The 14,168-nt window shown below is 34.0% G+C and overlaps 1 protein-coding gene across 2 annotated transcripts in view; it reads left to right on the forward strand.

Annotated features, from left to right (window-relative positions):
- Positions 1–8,681: 8,681 nt before the first annotated feature.
- LOC149578667 (uncharacterized) overlaps positions 8,682–14,168 on the forward strand; it is a 37,957-nt gene continuing 32,470 nt past the window's right edge. For both annotated transcript variants that reach the window (XM_089830906.1, XM_089830903.1), the window contains exon 1: positions 8,682–8,853. The gene's annotated coding sequence lies outside the window, so the exon portion shown is untranslated. The remainder of the gene's footprint in view (positions 8,854–14,168) is intronic.

Genomic DNA, 14,168 nt, shown 5'->3' on the forward strand with positions numbered 1-14,168 from the left:
CTCAGGATGCACCTAGAATGTCTCTAGAAGCAACCAGAAGGTGTTGACAACTAAGCACGAGCTTTTTCCAACCTTCTAGATGTGTCATAAGGTTGTAGACACCATGTGCTTAATTTGTGCGCTAACCCCTGTGTTGTTGACAACACGTGCATAATTAGAGTGCAAACTCTTGTGTTGTCTACATGACAACTCTCGAGAATTCGCAAACTCCTATATGAATGAATATTAAAATAATGCAAATTAATTTAATTTAATATTCACTTTACTCTTTTCAATTTAATTTATTAATTTTTAAATCTCATGCACTAACTTTAATAACTCCACTTGTTTTATCTTAATATATTTATATTTTTATCATATGCACACATCATGCAATTTAGAATCTTTTAATAGTTTTAATATCTTTACCACTTTTAAATTCATTTTTCAAAACTTTAATTGCTAAAATATTTATTAACTTAAATAAATATTATCACATTCCAACTTAAAAATTATAAACTTTTATCTTCAAATTTAATTATTTTATTTAATTAATTTCCCAATTAATTAAATAAAATAAATATTAAAAATACCATATTAATTTTTCATTAAATTAAACCATTAATTAAATCTTTTAATTAGGCTTAATTAATAGAAAATACACTAAAGACTCATAAAATAAAACACAAAAAACCCACTATAGCAAAACACATACAAAATCAAACCAAAACGGTTAATATCACGAATTATGTCATCTGACGCATTCAGAGGGTACTCAACTCAGATACTTGTCCTAATTTCCAATTAGGACAAATGACTTAAAGGGTTGGGATTTGGACTTGAGAATTTATCTCCCCTCTCTTACCATTGAGATAATGCGATAGGGTACGCTCATCCTGACAATTCAGGGAAGTCGATACCCGGTACCTGCAGCCTGCATAAAAACCATGCATGTACATACTATATGTGTGTGTGTGTGTGTGTGTGTGTGTGTGTGTGTGTGTGTGTGCGCTAAGCTGAATAGGCAACGGCAGGAAGTGGTGCATCGTATAGATCCCAACTAGCAGGTGACTATGACTCCCTTTCTTAACCACATTAGAAATGCCATCCAAGAACAAACACACACACCATACACATGCAAGTATGGGGTAAGTATCCATAAGAAAACACATGTGATAATAAACCATCTAACTAATCAATAACTAAAAATAATGTAATAGTCATCATGCATACATGAAATGTAGAGTCTAAGTAATCTCATCACATATCAACTAAATCCATAGCACAATATCTGATAATCTTAAAATAATGTTACTAACCATCAACCTAAAACTAGTCTATTAGAGTTCGACAATGATAACAAAAATGCGACCTAGGGACATGCACTACAATATTAGTATCAAAATAGTCATTCACAAGGATGTCCTCTAAATGAAGATTACTTGCGGTGTCCAGATAGTCCGCATTTATTTCTGTTCTAGCATAATTTCTATCTGCACAATGTAATACTGCGTGAGTAGTTGAAGGGAATTTTGTGAGAAAGAATTCTCCTAGTGTCTCTGATTCCATCATAGCCGGATAGGAAACCTTTGTTGATTTCCTTGCCATTTTGATGTAGTTCAAAACTATATCATCTATGGTTTTTGATGATCCTAATAGAAAACAATGCAAACAGATCCCCATTCTGACAGAAAAAGCATATAGATCATCTGATGCTTCAATTACTTCAGTAAGAAAAGTATCCTCACCTTTAAAGATCATTATATAATCTAGGAAAGAAAAGCTCAGTTACATTAGCAGGTTATCTACCACATTTGCAATGCCCATTGATATGGTACAATCTTGTTTGGGGGATTTATAATGCCTAAGCTTTCTAGTAGTATACCATACTAAGCAGACAGAAGTGCCAAATATCAAATCAATTGGAAGATTGTACTCCCTTTCTATTACCTATAATCCCTCTTTTTCCAAAGCTAGAATCTTTTGGTAGGAGCTTCGACGAAAACCAATCATTTCTTCATCAAATTCTCATATGTTTATAATAACTATCATATGATTAACTTCATTCACTTAGGTACTTTAGACTAATATTTGAATTTCACACACTCCTTAAGATCAATCCAGAATAACTCAGAATTTGCACATAGCACTGAACCTAATATGATGACTGAATTTATGACTTTGTATGTATCTGCTAGTGGAATGAATTATAAAGACTCACATTTTGCAAAAAACTAGACTCCATCAAGGTGTACATTGCCACTTTCATCTTTAACAGTAATGCTAGGACAGGTTTCAAATTTTAAATTCATTTAAAAAACACCCCTCAGCATATTTTTAATAGCAACACCACTTTTATTCCATCAACTTCAACACCAAGTTTATTTGCATCAACTGATCTTGAATAATGTTTTGACTTGCCTCGTGCTGGTTGTTTGCTGCATTTTCCTCAAATGGAAGCCCAAAATTTTGGGCTCCATTAGATCCCATGATATTTTTGCAGGAAATGATGTTTTCCTACAAAAGTCTTTATGAAATAACATTGAAGCTATGTAGGCCCACCATGCGTACAAGGTACATAGCTTCCACTAAATTTTTTATCTAAAAAATATCTTTTTTCTTAAAAGGTGGAATGAGCAAGATGGTGACTTAAAAAATTAGCCCTTAAATTTTTTTGAGGAGCTCTTTAGATTTTTTTTGGACAATGCCAAATTTCTTCAGAAAGCTTGCAAACATATAAAGTGTGTGAGGGACCAATACAAAAGGGCTCTAAAGCTCAACCCAAAGTACAAGTGTCCTCATACGATCCCAAAGAGGAGTGGAATGAAATCATTGAAGATGCAAAGAGAAAAGGCTCAAAGATAAAGGAATTTGACCAAAAGACGACAAAATAATGTTTGTGATAGTATTAATGTAACTATACACTAATTAGTGATATGTATACTTATATAATATAACATATTTCAAAATTTTCATATATAGACTACAAGACACATCAAAGGCTACAAAGGCTAGACAACATAAGCACGACAAAAACCATCTTGGCTCAAGTGGATATATGAGACTTCATGCACGACTTTTAAGTGGTAGTAAACAAAATTTTGAATCAACTTTTTTTATATAAAATTGTAAATAAATTTTTTTGATCAAACAATACATGCAAAATTGATGATATTAAGTAAAAAATGTAGGGCTCAAAATTTAATGTATCATCCACGGAAGAAGACAAACTAATTGCATTCAAGTGAAGTTATAAAGTCATGGTTGCACACCTATGCCAAGAATCATATGGCCAAATCGAAGATTTTGATGCATTGGTTCACACACAGGTAAATAGGCCAAATGAAAAGTAATTCAAATTGAGTACTTGAGAAATAATCTATTTGATGTTAATTTCGAACATAAATTGACTTTGCTTTTTGTATAAAGCAAACAATGATAACAATGCACATGACATTTCACGGTAGCCTTCTAATTCTAGCACATAACTTGTACATGGTGAAGGCCTTGATGTGCATCACAATGATGGAGGTATTCATTTTCTATTACAAATTACAATTACATAATTATTAATACAATTTAACATCTTAAATGGCAATTGGTGTAGCCTTTTTGTGAATATTTTAGAGCATGTAGAACGTCATGGTGACAGAGTGGAGCATGATCTAAATGTTCAACATGTTGAGGCTGGAACTAAACAAAATGTTATTGTAGTTTATGTTGCACTATTAGGTAAAGAAAAATCCTTGCTATGTTCTATTGATTAATGAAATACTTGTAACATTAATAAAAAATATTGTTAATTTAACCCATTTATTTGTTATTACAGTGGACCCCCCTTTGGTGTAGTCGCCTCCTGCTCCTCAAAAGATGAGGAAGCATCATATGTTAATACCACAACCACAAGAGGAGGATAATGATAAAGAAATTGATGCTTCGCTTACTCATTATCTAAAAAAAAACGAAGAAAAAACCAAAAAAGAAACGATTGTTTTAAATTGTGTTTGATAATGCAAGAACATTCTCTTAATGAATGTGTTAATGAGTTATTGATGAATGTTGCATATTAATGAGTTTATGTCATGTTAAATGAATGTTATGTGATTATAATGATTGATGTGTTAGTTAATTATTGCTTGATGTTGCGCATTAATGAATTTTATGTAATTTTAATGAATGCTATGTGATTATAATGATTGAATTTTATAGTTCATAAATGGATGAATGAATGAATGCAATATGTAATTATATGTTAATGGGGAATTTAGAGTGATTATGGGTAGGGAAGGGGAAAATGATCTTCCACCTTCACGTTGTTGGCCTTGTTAAGTAGAGTATATTAACATATTCTCGAAACCAAGTGAAGCTCAAACTAAACCAATCAACACGTGCCCATTTAGCTTTGGTAGTTGGGTTTGTTCATTTTGTCATCATTTTGGAGATTATGCACAAAGCCTTGAAGACTTGTAATCAAAATAGCTAGGAAACATAAATTTTTCTAAGGTTTCTTAGCTAATTTGATTAGAAGTCTTCGAGTATTTGAGTTGTGATAGTTAAAGGAGGGGCAACAATTGTCTATATCAAAGGCATGCTTGATATTATCAGACATGCCTCTGATATAGAGACAATTGAATTTTAAGATAAAGGCATGCTCATATTCTCTTATTGTTGATGATGTTAAAGATGGGGCTAGAGATCATAGTCATGAAGAAATAAAGGCAAGTAAAAAGAAAGGATATTCATCCTTGATATAGGTAACTATCCTCATTTGTATATTTCTATATAGTATTTGTATTGTCCATTGTGAATGAGATTAAACCATTTTTTTTCTTTGACATCAAACATGTGTTCCTTTGGTATGAAAGAAATTCTTACAAGCATTTATAGTTAAAACCATGATTGGGATTGAAAGTGAGATGTATTGCACTTATGAATGTAGGTTATGAAAATGTTGCACTCGTTAAAAAATTGAATGCATCAACCAATCATGAAATGTTTCCTAGCTCTCAAGAATGAGGTGCTCCACTAAACATATACATTGCATATTTTATCATTTGGGTTTCCATTAATTGTCATGATAGCTCTTCTAGCAGCGTTAATATACAAACATCATAATTATCTTATTGGTAGAAGTTAATGTAGATCTAATAGGGTTGTAGATATTTTCATGTTATCTATCACAAGAAACTAATTATCTTAATGCCATGATAGAATCATATTTATTTGTGGAATTATACCTATTTCTTATTCATCTCTAAATGAGCAGAATCATATTCGTTTGTGGAATGAGTGTCATCATCCTATACTTTATCATTCCAATATCTCTCCTAGTATGACACTACAAAATTTGACGAAGGAGAAGATTGTTGAGTTCAAGGACACTTTCAGTCTCTTTGATAAATATGGTGATGGTGAATATCATCTGATTTGATGTCATTAAACTTTCATAATTAATGAGATTAATGTTCAATGAAAGGAGATTTCCATCATGAAATGTGTAGTTCAATTTCTAGGATGAGATTGTGTATAATGTTTTAGCATCAATATTCTGGATCATATTCTATGATCCATTATCTAAATGAGAGTGCACGAATGTAAACTAGTATAATTTGTTTATGAGTTTGTTTATATATGTTGTGTGCATATCAAGGTTATGCAATTGATTATTTCATTTCTTTTAATTTTGTAACATTTTTGTGATGAATTATAGAATGTGATATGAAATGTTAGTGTTCAAAAGATTTACACAATCAAATTTAAAACACCAATAGTAATCATATATTTTATGCATAATATACGCAAAATGTTTCTTGCTTTAGGAGTTTGTTTGATTGTTATGTGCCACTGGGTATATTGGCTATTGGTTTTTCTGGTGGGTTGTATTACCACAAAGGAGCTTGGTACAATTATCAAGTCTTTAGGGTAGAATCCCACTAAAGTATAATTGAGAAACATGATTACTGAAGTGGATGTTGATGGAAATGGAGTTTTTGAATCTTGTGGCAAGGAAAATGAAGGTATGTTAGTGGGAAAATGTGATTCTATGACTGTGGTGTTCAATGCTAGGAAAATGAAAAGAGATTTTAGTGTTGGTTAATGCTTTTTATATGGGTTTTTCAGGAGATATGCTATCAATGCGATGATATGTATTTGTAACTATATTGAGATTATTGTTTTTGTTGATAAGAACATTCTATATGTTCACTTATTTGGGCATCCATGTTTCTAATTCCATTCTAATCCCAACTATTTGATCTCATCAAATCCTACCTAGTTTTCTCCATCAAAACCCCACTAACCATAATTAAATAAAACCATAATTAGGTTTAGTGGATATACTAACTGAATATATAAATGGCATGGAAATGTGCATGTTGTATAGTTGGTTGCATTTGTGTCGTAACTTGGTGCCGACATCCATAATTGTGCATACCATTTAAAAAAAATAAAATTGTTGTCAAAATTTTGATTCCAACTCATAATTTCAATGTTGCTTACATTGAAAAGTGTTTGGCTGACTCAAGCAATGACAAAACTTTCGACAAGGATTGCGCTAATCATATAGCATCCTCGTTGAAAGATGATGTTTGCCAGCATTGGAGTTCAAAGATTTGGACATCGAGCAATGGAATTTTGATGCCACATTTTGGTAGCCTTCCACCTATTTTTTGACACCACAATTGGTCAAAATTTTGACGCTCAAGATGGTCATCAACCAATTGACCAAAATTTTGCAACGAGGGCAATCATTAAAAAATCAACCAATTTGCATAGAAAAATTGACAAATTAACGTTGAAAAATGAGTACAATTTTACTAGTGAGAGAGAATGAAAATTAATGGTACTTATTGTCAAAAATGTTAGATATAACACCAATCTTAACTTTTATATTATTGTTTTAATAAAGAAAAAAAAATCTGTACTATATTTGTATTATATGCTCATGTTGTCATCAAGAATGTAGAGTGATTTCACTTATACCTACGAAATTCACTCAATTTTTTTTGTTCCTGAAGAAACCATAAATCTTAAGGTAATTCGTAACTTGTAACTTGGTGTATTTATTGTTCCCCTAGCTCAAATACTGGTGCTAAAATGGAATAACAACAAGTAATAGATATAAACACATTTCAAAATTAAATCAAATCTACACATACATGAAAAAAAATTTATTTGATACCACTGTGTATGGTAAAATCCCATGACAAGGATAAAGAATGTGGCAATGCACCTTAGTTTAACCAAACATGCGTGTGAACATGATAGAACTTAGAAATTGTATCAATTAACTCCTCAAGTAAGATCGTGTCTATATATCATAGACATTTTATTGCATGCCCTCACACTATGCCATGGACATGTAAGTGATTTTTGTATATAGAAGACATATTATTACTTGATTGTCCCAACTTACCAAAGATGTATTAGCTTTGATTTTGACTCTCCCATCACTTTCAGTTGTAGCTATTTATCTCTTACACATTAATACCTGATTTTATTGTCTATGTGTTCATAAACTTCAATTCATCTTATTTATATTATGAGTGTTACATTTAAATGAATTATACAATTGATAATCTTTGTATTTTCTAGGATTACACATGAATGAATTTGATAATTTATGTAGAGGTTGAGACTATTATAAAATAGTTGAACGCAACATTAGTCTCTTTTCAAATAAAATTCTTATGCTTTATATTTAAGTTTGAATTATACATCTCATTATCTATCTAAATTATATGTTAAAGAACACTTTTATCAAAACCACCTCTTGCTCAATTTGAAATGCCTATCAAAGAAAGACAAGAAATCTTACTTAAGCGTCCTCTTGGATGAATCACAAAATGAGAAGATTTAAGAAGAAATTAAGGCTCAACAAAATGGATAGTAGATCAACTTGAAGGTGACCAAGATCAACATTCAAAGTATTGTGGTATGGTAGTAAAGTACATATTGAAGTATCATTTAGAATTTGAGCCTTTCTTTTCTCAGAAAGATGAAATGAATGTTGAAGAATCCTATGAAAAAATGATAGAAGATGGAACTCAAGAAAACCATTGTGAGATATTCATGTGCACCACTTGAAAGACAAAGTATCCCAGATCTACAACTTTGATAGCTCAAATACTTCAACACTCAACGTCTCATCTCATGACCAATAGTTTGTACATCATTAATAACAATGTCAATGTTCTTGTAGAACCCATTTTGTTAGAGGATAACTAAGAAACATGTCATTTTGACTGAAAGCTTATAAAGTTCATTATGGATGAAAAATTGTGCAAAGATTGGCAAAAGAAAAGTCTAACAAGGTGTATGCTATACTTACCAATGTTTTACCGTGCACACAAAATGTTATGAGAAAATTCTCTATGGTAGCACTCCACTGACAACATTTGATATATATCTAACTATCGAAGAACCCTTGCACTCTTCAAAGATATAAGTGCTAGTCTATTGATCCTTTAAATGTGTAACTTGCACTAGGAACAATCATATGATTTATGTATATTTACTTTCCAATAAATAATAAAAGGAAATGGCGAGGTATGTACAGTAGGACCATGGTGGGATGTTACTGATGCAGAAATTCAATTTAACATTATGACGAGGAAAGCACAACTGAGCAAAGGTCAGAGGTCGACAGCTAATGTTGGCAAATTGCAATGGCCTACTTCCTCACCTATTCCAAAGTGACTACTGTTCTAAGCATTGTATTACGTAGATAAGAACGAAATCTTTCGTTCGTATTCCTGCGAGTCTATTGCATGGTCTGTAAATATTTTTCTTCTATCCTGGCGACTTTTTGTCATTAATTTGTATCTGGCAAGTGCAGAGGGGAGCGAAAGCGCGAGGACTGGATAATTGGAGGAGGTATTTGAACTACCCATTCTTTGAATTTTGCAATATTTTTGCTGTTCATTTGTATAGGATGGCATGGATCTGATGAAGGTTGAGTTTTTTGTGCTTTATCTCACTATAAAATGAGGGCATACGAATTACAGAGATGCAGAGATAATTATATTTTTTTGTGTATTAACGTCAGTCTTGTAACACCTGATCATGATTTGAAAGAAAGTCATATAAAGCACTATGTCGAAATGTATCCTTGCTGGGTTTTCTGCTGTTAGTTTTGTTTCCTTTCTTAGCTTCCTGTCTGCTTATATATGACCTAGGGGATCGTAGTGTCTAGATCTTTGCCATTGGAATCCCCCAATTCATTGTTTCAATATTTCAAATTGATTATCGTATAGGTGATTAGAGTTAAATATGTATTTGGAGGCTGTGAGGCCGTGGCCTCGAGTGGTAGTCTACATTTAGCTCCAATCTTGGCTGTTGAGAATGCTCCTCGCGACCTGGAAATAACACCTAATTGCGGGATAGATCAACCAAGGCGAAATTCCCAATTGTCTTTACCTTTGTTTACTCGGAAAGAGGGCTTTCAACTTTGTCTACCTGAATGAGGACGCTGCCTAAGGGCTACTTAATAGTTTTGCAGAATGATCTCTGGACTGGTGTACTCCCCATGGCTTAGTTTCTTTGGGGATTTATCATGCAGATTTCGGTTTGACCAGTGAGTGACTGGGCTGCAAAATTTTGCATCTATACCTGCAATAGAAGAGAAAACAAAACTTGCAGAAAATTACAGAGGAAACACAGAGCTGTTGGAAATAAAAATTGTATTAACCAGCGTTACAATCTGTGTAAATTATGAATAAATAAACGAATGTAATTTCTGAAGAGGCGGGAAAATAATTGATAGTTTTCTTTAGGTAGGCTTACACAATGCGTTGCATATAGCATAATTTTCTCCGTAATTAATGAAAATAAATATACTGTTGCAGATCTGGAATTAACAGAAAACTACAAGTTTTTGCAATGGAAATTAATGCTAACACTCTCCCTTAAGTCTAACTAAAGGTGGGGTTCCATGGAAGGGGGCGTTCTGAAAATTCTCAGTGGGTTGCTGAGAATTTATAGGGATATTTTAAACCGAGCAATCCTATGAATTTCTATTACACATTAGTTTAAAATTTTAAGCTCCAAAAATCAAAGAATCTATTGGTCTCATAGATTTTCTATATCTAATAACATCACATTTAACTATTATTGTGTGGATATATCTTATTTAAATTTTTAAGATATATCTATTTAGAACTTTTGCACATATTTATGTTTGTAGATATTTGACACATGTGAAAGAATTTTCCTAAGCTGGTGGGAAAAGTTTCAACCCCACCTTTTATTTTTCTGCTCAAATATGCAGCTCTAAAAGTTAAGGGGCTCCTATTTTCTTGGGCAAGGTGCTAATTTATCCTGTAGCAATTTTATTTTTTCTTCATAATCTGATACCTTTAAAATAGAAGCTTGAGCCCCCCATGGGACCCTAGCCTAAGGAGACAAAACCTAATGGAAAAAAACTACTGTTACAGATCCAGAATTAATGGAGAACTGCAAGTGATCGAAATTATCATTAACATGGAGAACTTGTTAGTTTTAGTTAGCTTGGGGTGCTGTTTGTCCTTTGTTAAACAATAGTAAATAATTGTTTTCTAAAACAATAATTGTGAAGGTGGAGACAATTATTTAATTAATTGTTTGATTTCCCCAGCGACACCTTTCAACTAATTTTCTTATTGGTTGTTGTGTTGTTTTTAATCTGAACCATTGAGTAAGAGTCAATCTTGGTCGTTGGTTTTCCAATAAGAGTAGTATAAAAGGGGGTTAGGAGTCATTTGGAGAAGATAACTTGGAAAAACATTTGCAGTGTTAGCAAATGAATTTGCAGTGATAGCAAATAATCTTGCATTGTTAGCAAAGGCGCGATGATAGCTTAATTTACTGAAGTTTAATATATTTATCATCTATAGAATTGGTTTTCCCTTAGGGGTTTTTTTATCTACAATTTGGCCAAAAATATTGTGTCGTGTTGCATATTTCTTTCCATATTTTTATTGGTGAAATTGCAGTTGTGTTATTTTTCAATATTAGTTATGACATAGGAGATTAATAATTAGTGACTGCACTAGTATTTTCACATGATATTAGAGCAGCGTTGAGGGTAGAAAAGGTTTTCCCTAGGAAAGAAAATTGAGGGTTTATAAAAACTAGTCGACCTCTTTAGAATTATTATTTCTTTTATCCCTTGAGATGGCTTCAACTGGTTTGAGAGGTTAGGACAGGTTGGATGCTGCCTCAAATTTTGGTGTCGGGAAGGCCAAAATTTCTTTATTCTTGAAAGAGAATGGTATCAAGGATTATGTTACCAGTGTTGTAGTTGTACCTACAAATACAACACAACTTGCACCATACAAGAAGGATGATGCCAAGGTGAGGAGGACAATCCTTCATGGTGTCAAGGACCATATTGTTCCACACATCTTGGAGCTAGATACAACAAAGAAAATCTATGACAACATACAACAAAGAAAATCTGTGACAACATTCTGAATCTTTACCTGAATGTTACCACCAACAAGAAGCTGATTCTCAGAGAAAAGTTGAAGAATACTTGGATGAACAAAGGAGAAGATGTCACAAGTTACCTCACTAGATTTAGACTTCTCAAGAATGAGTTAGCAATTGTTGGAGATAGCCCTAGTGATGACGAGCTAGTACGGAGAGCCCTAAATGAGTTTACTAAGCAGTGGGATTTCTTTGTTCAAGTTGTTAGTGGAGGAGACACCTTATCGAGTTGGGATCAACTATGAAGTGATGTCACTCAGGAGGAGTTTAGACTAAGTCTTGTCAATGGGGCCCAAAAGAGTAAACAAAGTGAGGTGGAACAAGGACATGTTGCCCTAGTGGAAAAAGGGAAAGCAAAGAAGGGGTCTAGCAAAGGATCAGATTCACAAAGTGATAAGAAGAAGGACCTATCTAAGATCAAGTGCTTTGGTTGTCACAATTATAATCACTATGTCAGTAATTGCCTGGAAAGGAAGGAGAATAAAACAAACAGAAAGAAGCAGGTGACAGCTTTAGCAACTGCAAAAGAGCTCTCTAGTAAGATGAGTTTGCACTTAGAGCTTGTATGATTATCTCAACCTCACAATTGTTTGGTATTGGGGCATCATTTCATATGATAGGAGTTAAAGAATACTTCTCCAGTTATAATGAGGCCACCAGTATCTAGATTTCTATGAAGAAGTTGTCCAAACTCACACAGTTAGGAAAGGGACTGTGAAGTTTCAAAGGGAAAATGGAAAAATAATTCCACTTCATGATGTGTGTTGCATGTGCCAGGCTTAGGTATGAATCTGATTTTTGTATTTGTCCTTTAAAATAAAGGGTATAATGTACTCTTTAGAGGGGCATATGTGCTAATCAAGCATAAGGATTGGAAATCACCCATAACTATTGGAGTTAGGAGTGGCCACCTTTATAGGTTGCAGATTGATACTTCTGGGGCACTCGCGAGCAATATTAATCCTAGAGATCTTGGACAATTATAGCATAGGAGGATGGGCCATATTCATCATGGAGCACTTAAATTGCTTTGTGAGACAATGACAGGTGTTCGAGAGGTGAGCACAAAGCATGATGATGTAGGGAAGGGATGTGTGTTGGAGAATTTTGTGAAAGTATCATCTAAGGAGTGACACCAGATCTAAGGGTGTTCTTGATCTAGTACATTTAGATGTATGTGGACCAATGTTGAGAAAGTCTCTTAGAGGATATGAGTACTATGTTACTTTTATTGATGATTTCTCTAGGAAGACCTAGATATACTTCTTGCAGACCAAGGATGAGGTTTTCAGTCGCTTCCAAGAGTTCAAGGCTCTTGTGGAGAACTCAACTTCTAGGAAGATAAAGGTTCTTTGGTCAGATAATGGAGGTGAGTACAAAGGAAATGACTTCTAGGAGTTTTGTACCAGGGAAGAATCAAGAGAGAGTGGATTGCTCCTTACAATCCAAAGTAGTATGGAGTTGTTGCTGAGAGGAAGAATTGTTCAATATCGAAGGCAATGAGGGCTATGCTACATGACTAGGACATGCCCTGCTACTAATGGGCAAAAGCATGTAGTATAACAGTTTACATTTAGAACATGGTTCCTCACAAGGTACTATGAAAGATGACACTAGAGGAAGCCTTTACAGGGAATAAGCCAGATGTTAGTCACTTTAGGATATTTGAAAGTTTGGAGTATTGTCATATTCCAAGTGATACACGTACTAAGTTAGATCAAACTGCATAGAGGGGGTACTTTGTTGGGTATAATGAAACCTCAAAGGCATATAGGATTTTTATCTAGGGACCAAAAGAATTATAGTCAGACGTGATGTCAAGTTCATGTAGGACAAGGCATTTAGAAGGTCTAGAGATTTGCCAACAGATGATCAGAGTGAGCAAGCAACAAAAGCTCCAAGGATAACTCAACCAAGTCAAGGGCTGAAAAGCTCAAGTATGGTTACTAGTACAAGCATAGGCTTAGGGTGTGAAGGTTTGTAGAATATGGAGCAACTAGTGTAGCAAGAAATGCATCAAGAAGGCATAGAGGTTGATATTTCATCCTCTACAGTTGGTTGTAGGTACCGTGAGGTTCAAGAGACACATAGGGATACTTAGGAGTTTGTGGGAGCTCTTAGGAAGAGTATGAGATAGAGGAGACAACCAACCAAGTTCAATGATTATGTGGCATTAATCAATTGGTAGATAGTGAACCTTCCAACCATCAAGAGGCTGCACAACATCAGGTATGGTGAGATGCTATGGGTGAGGAATATACCTCAAAAATACAGAATGATGTGTGGGAGGTAGTGCCTAGATCAATAGGTAGGGTAGTAGTTGGATCACGTTGGATCTATAAGATTAGGCATAGTGTAAATGGTAGCATTGAGAAATACAAGGCAAGGTTCATAGCAAAGGGATTCTCTTAGAAGGGGGGAATAGACTATGAGGAGACATTTGCTCTAGTGGCAAGGTATACTTCTATATGAGTTGTGATCTGTTTTGCAACACAACATTCCTTAATGGTGAATTCAAGGAGGAGGTATACATAGAACAACCATAAGGCTTTGTAGCACACAAAAAAGAGACTCAGGTGTGCAGATTGAAGAGAGCCTTGTATGGACTCAAGCAAGCTTCTAGAGCATGGTATGAGCGCATTGATACATGCTTGTAGGAAATGGGCTTTGTAAGGAGTGAGGCAGATGCTAACCTCTACTACTTGGTGGTTGGGGTGAGGTTC

Source organism: Cupressus sempervirens, chromosome 1 (genome assembly GCF_028749045.1).
Source record: "Cupressus sempervirens isolate cs-2001-9-10 chromosome 1, ASM2874904v1, whole genome shotgun sequence".
NCBI lineage: Eukaryota > Viridiplantae > Streptophyta > Pinopsida > Cupressales > Cupressaceae > Cupressus > Cupressus sempervirens.